The sequence below is a fragment of the Gobius niger genome (genome assembly GCF_951799975.1).
Source record: "Gobius niger genome assembly, chromosome: 15".
Lineage (NCBI taxonomy): Eukaryota > Metazoa > Chordata > Actinopteri > Gobiiformes > Gobiidae > Gobius > Gobius niger.
In genome coordinates this window covers 13,290,806-13,301,545 of record NC_136866.1, presented here as the reverse complement: position 1 = coordinate 13,301,545, position 10,740 = coordinate 13,290,806, and positions in this window count along the sequence as shown.

Below are 10,740 nucleotides of genomic sequence, written 5' to 3'. Positions count from 1 at the left end.
CCTTGGGCAAGACACTTCACCCACATTGCTCCCAGTGTCTGCGTACACTGGTGTATGAATGAGAGTATGAATGGGTGAGTGGATCCTTGCTGTAAAGTGCTTTGAGTGCCTAATGTAGGTGGAAAAGCGCTATATAAGTTTAGACCATTTACCATATGAGGCTTTTTCAAATTGTCATTGGAAGTTTTAAGTCTCTTTTACTTTAGTTTTAGTAATTTTAGTCAGCAAAAAAAATACTAAAAATTACTAAAAAAATGTGTAGACGAAATGAACACTGTTTACAGATGAACCTATAATTATTTATTATGCCTTTCCAGCTATGAAGCCTGTGAAGACCATCATTTTATACATAGTATTAAACTGACATTTCAATCCTAGATTTGAACTCATTGATGATGATCAATATCGCAGTGAAATAGTTGATTAGATTCTTCAATTTGAGTAGATTTGACTGTATAAAAATAGGATGAGTATAATCTCCATATCCTGCATTATGAACAAAAAGAACTGCCATTTTCTGGAACTGTAACTGTTAGCCCAGACTTCAAAACAATATATCAACTGTGGTTGGACTAATGTACAGAAGAGAGTGTGAAGTGATATATTCATGCAAAATTAGTCTCTTCCCGCTTTTCACACTGGGCTGCAGACCTCAGGCAGACGCAATACTTTAACACTCAAACAGTGAATACATTTTGAACATAGGACCCTTCCCTCCATCTGAAATGATGAAAATCAAAACTCTTGTGACTCTTTGGTGCAGTAGTGAGGTTAATCATTGCGCGGCAGTGGTGTGTGTGCTAACCTGAAACACACTGTACCCTCCCGGTATCAGTCTAATCTCCAAAAGTCATTATTTACCCCATGAAAATGATGAAGAACAGAAAGAAACTTGGCAGCCAACAAAGCCCGCGATAATCCGTAGGAGTATTCAGACAAGGCCAGGGCAGTAAGTAAGTAATTAAACTCACTGCCACTGGTACAGTCGGGGATCTTTCAAAGTGATGCAGATTTTGGAAAATGCCAAAATGAACAAAAATGGTTTTATGAGATCAAATAAAAAGTGACTGGGTAATAATTCTTACAGCTGTGAAACCGTTGGGAAAGTAGAGACATCATTTATTAATACCACAGACTAATTTCAGCAAATTGTCGACCTGCCATGGCCCAGAGTGCCCTGAGTGGAGCTGTATGTCAAAGTTCAAGCGATAAGCGAGGTCAGGCGTGCAAATTTAAAGTGCTTGAGGCATGTTTGACAATGTTAAGGTGATGCCACAAGTAAGATGTATGTATGGCATCAGGATGAGATTTACACCGTCTAAAACAGACAGGAATAGTATGACAAAAGGAATAAGTAGGAATAGGCTCTTGTATCCATCTTATGTTAGTAGACAACATTGTCCCTCTGTCCATGTGCACAGGCTGAATTAACAACTCACTCATCTCAAGTGGTGGTCAAAGTACTTGATATTGTTGCTGGAGTGGAAGCGCAGACACGACTGGTCAAATATTACTCTAATAAAAGTCAAATTCTTAAGTATTTGCTGCAAAAAAACGCTCATTCAAAAGTAAATCTGCCCAAAAAATCCGTTTATATACGAGTTGCAAATAATATTCATCTTCATTTGGCACCATGATGGGGACAAACCTCCTCCTGGCATTTGTAAGTACATCAGCACAGCGCCACCTACTGTTCATAGAATGTGCATAATTAGGCTTTTAAAATGAAGAACACATGATAATTTATCTTCTAAAAGTAATGGAGTATATGTAGGAAGTTCTCAACACAAATACTGCTTAAGTAAAAGCGCAGATCCTCAAAAACTACTTATATATATATATATATTTTTTAATACAATCATTGAAAGAGGGGTCAACTTGGGGTCCGATACCAATACAAAGGGGGTTGGCCAGTAACCGATATTTAGGCCGATATTTTAAGTCATTTAATTTGATGCAAGTTTATTCAATCTCTCAAATAGCCTATAGTTAAACATTAATTATTATAGTAAGGATTTCAATCATAGAAATATATAGAAATATGTATAACAGAGATCGACCGATGTGGGTTTTTCTAAGGCCGATATGCACCAACGATATTTTTGGCCACATTTAAAAAAATGTCTCATCTATAATTCTGTGTATGATGCTTCTTGTCATGTCAGTGTTAAATTGTAACAACAGGGGGCACTGCATGAGGGGCATTGGGCTGATTTCTACAGGATATTCATGTTTAGTAGGAACTTCTGCTTCTGCTTGTCAAATGAGTTTATAGTCACATTTCACAACTTGCAGGGTCACTTTCACAAAGATGCAAGTCTATAAAATTGATCACAAATGCCCCACAAATATCAGAGTCTACAATAGCAGAAAAAAAAAACAGGTATAGTGCCTTTAAGTACAGTACCTATGCAAATTTACCAAACGTACTTGGTTCCACAAAAGTAAAATGTGGCCTTTTTCAAGAGGAAACCCCAGAACATGGCTAAAGTCATATAACAAAGCTGGTCTCAAACAATTATTACCTTTATACCTTATAAATTATTACTGAAGTATCCTTGAAGCCGGCGCTCTGTGCAGTTTTGTGAGAAAGAAAAAAGGTTTTAGACTCGAGTAATCATCGTGCTGTCAGTCCTCCAGTGGCCACTTACTGTCTATAAAAATTAATGTTAACTTGACAAGGAAAACACGCAGCATGTGCAAAATAACATCGGGGCATGTCATTATCGCTCCCTGAAGCACAGTATGAATCAAAAAGCACTCGGAGGGCTTTAAATTTGGTGAGACATAAAGTACTGAACATTTATGTGGTAATTATTGTGATACAACTATATATTAACATGCGCTGCACAACGTGAGTATGTTTTATGACTACTCCCTAAACAAGAATAAAACAGTAAAGTTATGTTACTGATTCCATTTCACAATTGTTTCTGTCAGCGTCTTCGACTGTCCGTCGGTGTAGCCGGCATTAAATGTGTCGACTTGAGATTACTGATGTGTAAATAAATAGAAATCTGGCCTCTCGCGGCGTTTCTGAGCGGAGCCGGGGAGAGCACACTCATTCATTCCAGCAGTTTCCTGTCCACGTTCCAGTTCCGTTCGATTTAGTTGAGGCAGATTCACTGGCGTCCCACTGAGCGCACGGTGTAGCGTTACAGCGCGGACCACGAGAGTAATTCATTCAACAGTTTTATGGCAAAACTCAGGGGTGGAAAGTAAACACAGCCTTTTCTTCTGACTCAATAAAATGCCCGGAGGGTACAGTTTCAGACTATGATTTTTACTTCAGTTACATGCATATAAAATCTAATTCAGCAGCATTAGCAGTAGGAGCAGCAGGAGCTGTCACTGTAGCAACTGCAATCATAGAAATCATGTCAGCAAAATGAAAAGCAGAGTGTGTGGAAGTGGTAAGTTGTACTAGTGAGGAGCAGGAGCAATGAGAATTTTAATGACAATTCATCCACATGAAGCATGCAGATAATGTATATTGGCCTTCCATCAGCACCAGTGGAATGGATAATAATGTTTACATGCAAACCAATAATCTGATCTGACTTCTGAAGTTCGTGACATAAAAACGGCATAATCTGATCTACATAAAATGAAATTGATATAATCTGATTTCTTATGATCTTTCACACAAGTGCATAAACTAACATAAAAAAGGCCAAACTAATGTCCCAAAGATAAAAGATGCAGATTAGTTTGTGGCAAAAGCACAGCTGATGGTGGAGTGGTTTAGGCTCCAGTCCCCACTGTGATTATTGACTGAATTGTCTCTTCTCTTCACTCTTACATTTGGGTTAGGCACAGTTTGTGCTTCAACTTATGTACTTTTTTAAGTTAAAAAATACAAGAAGCAAGTTCCATGTCATGCATACTAAATACTATATTTAAATGCCACTCACTCAGAAGCATATTTCATAAGATTAAGATTTGCAAACATCATGGAAATTTGTCCAAGAGCTAAAGTCTGGCACAAAGCATCTTTTCATATGCTGATGAATGCTCCAAAACTGCAACTGAATGTTTTAGACCAAAGACCACCACTATGGTCTTTTCCATCCATCTATCCATTTTCTTCCGTTTTATCCAGGGCCGGGTCACGGGGGCAGCAGTCTCAGTAGAGACGCCCAAACGTCCTGGACATGCCTGGAACACCTCCCGCGGGAGGCGACTTTTCGATGCAGTAACCCTTTGAGCAATGTCATCATTTTCCAATAAATTCAGATTTAGTGCTATTTTGAATCTAATGTAATGCTTTTTATTGACATTTAAGGCCTTCATTTTGGCACAGTTTGTTCAATGACATTTATGCCCCACGGAATCCCTGATCTTTTAATTCCTAATATCACTAGAATTACAAAAGGAAATAATAAACAGTTAACTGGTTTAAACTCTAGCCCTTAGAGCTAGTAAACCTGTGCTATATCCACTGGGCTCCCAAGCACAACATGGAACACTTTGGGTGTTTCTCAATTGCCAGGATCTTCCCTCCCGAGTCCACTTCAGTGACTTCCTAAGGGGTGGGCTTCTCCGAATTAGAGCCGAGTGTCCTGCTGCCGCCGCATTCACACACATTTGGAACAGCCTCAAGAGTGAGCGGCTGCAGCAGGTCACATGCATTTTACTTGCAACACCTCTACTGTTAAAGGGATTATACAGAGTTTAAAAATGTTCAAACTAGGTGTAGCTTCATGGCTAAATAAAATGTGCATCCACAGGTGCATCCTTAGTAACTGAGCCAAACGGAGAAGCTCCGATGTCGTGGATTCCTCTGCAGAGGTTCAGACACCGAGGAATTGAGAAACATAACTCCATATTCATCCAAATATGAGGTGCAATCCTTCACCACCTGGATCTGCAGGGGGGTCTGATAGAAGGGAGGGGCGGGAAGATTGCTCTAACTCGGTTGCTCTAAAACAGGGGTGTCGAACACATTTGGGTCGAGGGCCAAAATCCGGCTTCCTCGGCGGCACATGTAAACAGGAAAATGCTATTGAGAAAACATTTTCTCCAATAAATGAATAATAATGAGCTGTGATTTTAAAATAGTGCTGATTTGCCTGGCAGGACTGTAAAAATAATAACAGCATACACTTGTATTGCACTTAACAAGCCTGTGTCACAAGTACTGTACTCATTATTCATTCGCTCCACAGTGTTATTGTAGCCACAGCCACCCTGGGACAGACTGGCCATTTATCATGTGGCTATTGTTTGTTGTTTATATCCTTTCTCTTATCACGTCAGTGCCCTCTGCTGGACACATTTAAGTTGCCCTCTGGTGGCTGGAATGAGCACAATGGTTATTTCCTTAAAGAATCATAACTCCACGCATGAATGGGCTAGAGGCTTACTCTTTTTCTTGTTACATACTCAGGGATTTATTCTCTATAAATCAGGGGCTGGATTAAATCATCTCGCAGACCGGATTTGGCCCGTGGGCCGCCAGCTTGACATGTCTGCTCTAAAAGTCCACATCTGCGCTGGCATGTTGATCCCTGGATGATCAGATTTGTGAAGTGAATATAAACACTTCAGATTGGATTATTGGGTTATCCAATTACTTCGGCAATCTGATTTTTCTGCTTTGAAAAACAAGCGCAAGGCATTGTTATGATAATTAGCTTTGATTGAGTATACAATAAAAGCGGTGGTATTGGTAGTTGTAAAATAGCAGGCGTAGTAGCTTATTTGGCAGCCAAGAAAAAGCTGTTGTAGTAGTAGTAGTAGTACTACTTGCAGTATATCATGGTGGTAATAGCATCAATAGTAGTAGTGGTAGTAGTTGTGGAAGAATATTAAAGTCAGAGTAATAGCAATAGCCTTCCAGTAAAAGTAGAGGTAGTAGTAGAAATGTGTAATGTTATAGTTTGTTTAATACTTGTATCAGTATTACATACTCGAGTACCTTTCAGTTCTGCACTAACCGAGGCAATGTCTCAACACAAACACTCGAGCGCAGCCAGCTCTCCAAAAGCACCACAGTTTTTGTCTACTGTGTAATGGATTGAGGTTTGACAAATTCACTTCTGGCTCTGAACTTTTTTTTTTTTTTTTTTGAGTGAGCGAGCGGAGCCGCTGGGAGGACATCCATCATACCTGAAGGTTTTTTAATGAAAAGGCAGCCAATCAAAGACTTGGGAGACGTTTAATTTGTTTGCCAGTCTTCTCATCTGTTCCTGCTCAAATGACTGATTAGGAGCTGATAAGAGGATCACTGTAACATGTGCGTCCCGGTTACAGAGATGACCAAAACAGACATGTAAGCACTCATTTATAACAGGCCTTTCTTTCAACCTAAACCTTGTAGGAAATCTAAGATAAAAGGAGTTTTGGGACCTGTTTTTGCTTGACCACAGCAGGTCCTCTTCATAATAGTAAGGAACGCCCTAAACCACATCAATACGTGACATGAGTAACGCTAATATTCGTTATCATTAAACTGCACACGTCCACAACATCTTCATAGTACACCTGGTTTAAAACCAAAATAAATCCCACTTCATTACCCTTTCACGGCATTTGAACAAAAAAAAAGAAGGTTATTTAAAACTCTTCCCATTATTCACCTCATTTAATCTCTGCACAGCACTGTTCTTCATTACAGCTTGACCTTCGCAGACGGCATAAAACCTGCTGCATCAAAGTGTCTTGTTAAATTAGTAACTTCATTCCATACCGGTTTTAGACGACCAAATCTTCAATCAAAGGAGAGCAAAAGATTTATCTGTCTGCAAAAAGGGACACAGGATACAGGAGGGCATTGTTGTGATCAAAATGAGAGGTGTTAGAGTGGATGCGAGTTTGTCATTGAAGCTCTGGCCTTGACAGACTTGTCTCCACTCGGTGGCTCACTAAGATGGTTTTATACTGTGAGAAACAAAGAAAAAAACCTCCCTGATTTTCAGCTCATCCTGCACCCTCAGTTATATGGTACAGGCGTAACAACATTTTCAAGAAAGTGACGTCAGCATTGCATTTTTATCGGGTTTATGAAACAAGAGGGTCCAGGGCTGCGACATTATCACCTTCCTTCTTTCCTTTCTTCCTTTCAATTGCAACTATCAAGATAGATAGGTAGGTAGGTAGGTAGATGTAGATATAGATATAGATAGACACAACGACAGTCTTGCACCTTCAGAAGTCAGACCGACATATCAGATGACTCACTTCTCACTGCAGGCAAATCTATTTACACTCACCACAATAATAGTCCCATAGTTGGTACCATAACCACATTTGCAACATCTCGGCAGGACTATCCCATAAAGACCACCCTCAACATTTGACCTTTAGACGACATGCCCGTGTCAGGTCAACAACGGGAGAGCACAATGACCTCAAGAACTCCCTTCTATATCCTCGGCTCTTTGACAACAATCTAACATATCAGAATATAGGAGAACCTTGCTATTTGATCAACTCTTTTCAAATTTGGTATTAATAATCCCAAAGAATGCAATTACTGTAAATAGTTGCCTCCATTTCCTTTGCAAACCATCCATGGGGTCTTCTTGTGGTTCTTGAATTAGTCCATCACTTTATATTTAAAGGTTTATCATCCCCGGTGTGTTCAAACGGTTAACTGTGCACTAGACCTTGCAACATGCGTTAATCTTAAATGTCGTCGCAATTCTTGTCAGAATAATCAGCCCTACAGTGGATTTTATATTGTTACAAGTTACAACCCTAAAAACGATCAATCACTCAGTGGCGGGATAAGCTTTGAACTTTTCTTAATCAGTTGCATCAAACAATCGAATTTCCCTTGCAGAATACGAAAGCTGAAAATTGCCTTCCCAGTCATGCATGTGTGCTTCATTAGACCGTGCCATTGCGTAAACATCCTTTACTCCCCTCTTACATTTACAAGGTCAGAGCCAAATAAAGCCAAACGTGACTGGGACATTCCTGGACATCAGCCACATGTTGGAAAATCTCAAAATCCCAAGGACTCCCAAGACTGGAAACCTCCTCCTCACCTCAGCATCCCCTGCCTCCTTAAAGCAGCTGCAGGATATGGGGGCTTAGGGCAGCGCCCTACTTTTACTGCGGTGCCCCCGGTTCAAAATCTATGGTGATGTGGCTAACTCCACGTAGACTTTCTGACCCCTCGCTGGACCGTTTTCAGTGGGTTGCGAGCCTTTGCCAAAACTCTGATAGATTGCTTTGAGAGTTCGTCCCATATTCAGGGCTTGAGTTATTACAACTTCAAAAGAAATATGGTACTTTGATATTCAATATATTATAAAATAGGGCCAAACGGCATATTGTTTCAATCAAAATTAGAAATGTGTATTTTTTGAAGGGGTTGCAGCTTCTTTTGGTTGTTAAAAGATACCAATTAGGAATCAAAGGCCTTAAAGGTGCATTATGCAACTTTTTATGTGGAAAAAACAGCTGACATTTTTGCGTATATGATGGAAAGTAAAGGCGCCATGCTGACCACTCACACAGCCACTGGGTCACTACAAGGTCAACTACACACACATATCAACTCTTTTTTCACATAAAAAGTTGCATAATGCACCTTTAATTATCACAGTCTTTGTGATAATTACAACCAAACAACATGCAATCTGGATACAGTTGCGAGTAACTGTGCATCCCCAGTGTAGATTATACTTATTATATTGGCACACCGGCAACAGGGAGTGAATTCTCCAGAGCTACTAAAACTTGGTATGAAAAGCATTAGTCGCCAGGCCATTCCTCATTTGTTGTGCAACCAAATGGAGGAACAATTTTACCGAATCCAAAAGGACAATCATAGCTTGCTGAACGCGTTAACAGCTTTGCACAACATTCTCTGGGCCAAACAGTTCATACTTCTCTTCCAATTTTAATTAATGCCGAGTAGGCTTGAAAATGGCACGGCATTTCGCAAAAAAATAAATAAAAAAAGTGCAAAGCGCAACAGGTGACCAGAAAGAGCAGTTTGAAACCTTTTGTCAGGCAAAATTTAAATCCACTTATAAAACATTATTTGTCACAGTGGAGAAATGTGTCATAGTGTTGGATAGGATACTTAGAGGCCGGTCAAAATGACGACTGATGATCAGCTAAGAGAATCAGGTATATCAAGACGTTTATTAGCCTATTAAGCACAAAGATTAAGAGCTATTGCAAATCTCCATGAGGACTGTGCCAACTCCTATATCAAGTTTGTTTGGAGATTTAGTACCGAAGAGTAAAGCTATAAAACAGTAATGGGGGGTGGGATGATAAAATTAGATAGTCCTCAAAAGGACATTGAATTTTCTCTGACCACCGAAATTAATCAGCCAGGATTATTACGCAAAATGATATCCTACATTCTTGAAAACTGATATTGCAAAAGTAATTGTTGGACATTCACAGAAGCCTAAAAAAAAGGGAATTTGAAAAATGTAGAGCACAAGTGTCTGTGTCCTGGCACAGCTGGCCAGATGCAAACCACATGTTTACATAGTGATAAGTGTTTTTGAAGTAGCTCACTGTGCACGGTGTTCCTCGTGCCCTTGCAGCCTGGCATAGCAACTAAACAGTCACACAGTTTATAGATTGAATCACGTCTTCTTCACGCGTAACTGCAGCGTCATACAGAAACGCAAACAAAGTTCGGATCGTGTCCAAACATTTCACAGCCCGTAGTTTAATTTCCTGAATGCCGGACGCGCGAGATGAGATGCCATGTTTGAAATTGAAAATAAATATATGGCGTATTAAAAAAAAAAAAAAAAGTAAAAAAAAAAAGAAACTGAGCAGGCCTAATGCTGCGACATCAACTGGCTAATATATTAAACAACCTGTTGCAGCAGACCAGCGTGAAGCACTGTAGCTTTAAGTTGAATAAAACTCAATATTCTTACCTCCACTTGCGCGTAAAAAGGACCAGTTGTTGGCAAAGTTTACGCGGACGATGTGGAGAGCGGAGTCCAGGTTGCGAGCGCGGTTATCCCGTCGGTAAATCTGTGGAAGCTGTAAGGCCGAACAGCGGGACAAGTTCAGGGGCACGGGGGCTGTTATGGAGCGGCGGAGTGTCGCTGTGTGAGCCCCGAGGCGCACGGCCAGCTGCGATAACTGGGATCACGGCAAGGTGGAGTCAGCGAGGCGAGGCGACTTCCGGCAGGATCCTTCAAAATAAAATAGCGGCCGAGATAAATGGCAGGACCCCTCTGCAATATGTCACGCAAATGTGTCTTACTGCAAACATTATATCACAGTACCCTCTCAAATCATTTTCATGTGGTCAAAAACAAACAACAAACACATTCTCCGTGCCAAAAAACATATATATATATATATATATATATATATATATATATATATATATATAATAGAGATGTGATTTGTGAGCAGTGTTATAATAATAAAGTACAATTGAAATGCAGCTTGAGTAATTAATTCAAGTTAAAATGTGCGTACTTTTTAGAGAGGGTAGTGAAAAAAAAACAGACAAACAGAGCTTATTCTTTGGGAGCCATTTTAAATCAATTGTGGCACCTGTGTTGGGGAACAAGTTCCGGTATAAACAAGGCAACCAATTATTGATTACTAAATTAGTGATCATTTGGTTTTAATAATCAATGTTTAGTCCCATTTACTCAATTAACCATTGTGGCACTTTACACAGCATGACCGATAAAAAAGAAAAAGCCAAAGAACTATATGTTTAGTGCAGTTAGATTCAGTGGCCTTGATACAATCTTGCATCTACTGTCTATCTCTGAATATGTTGAAAAGAAA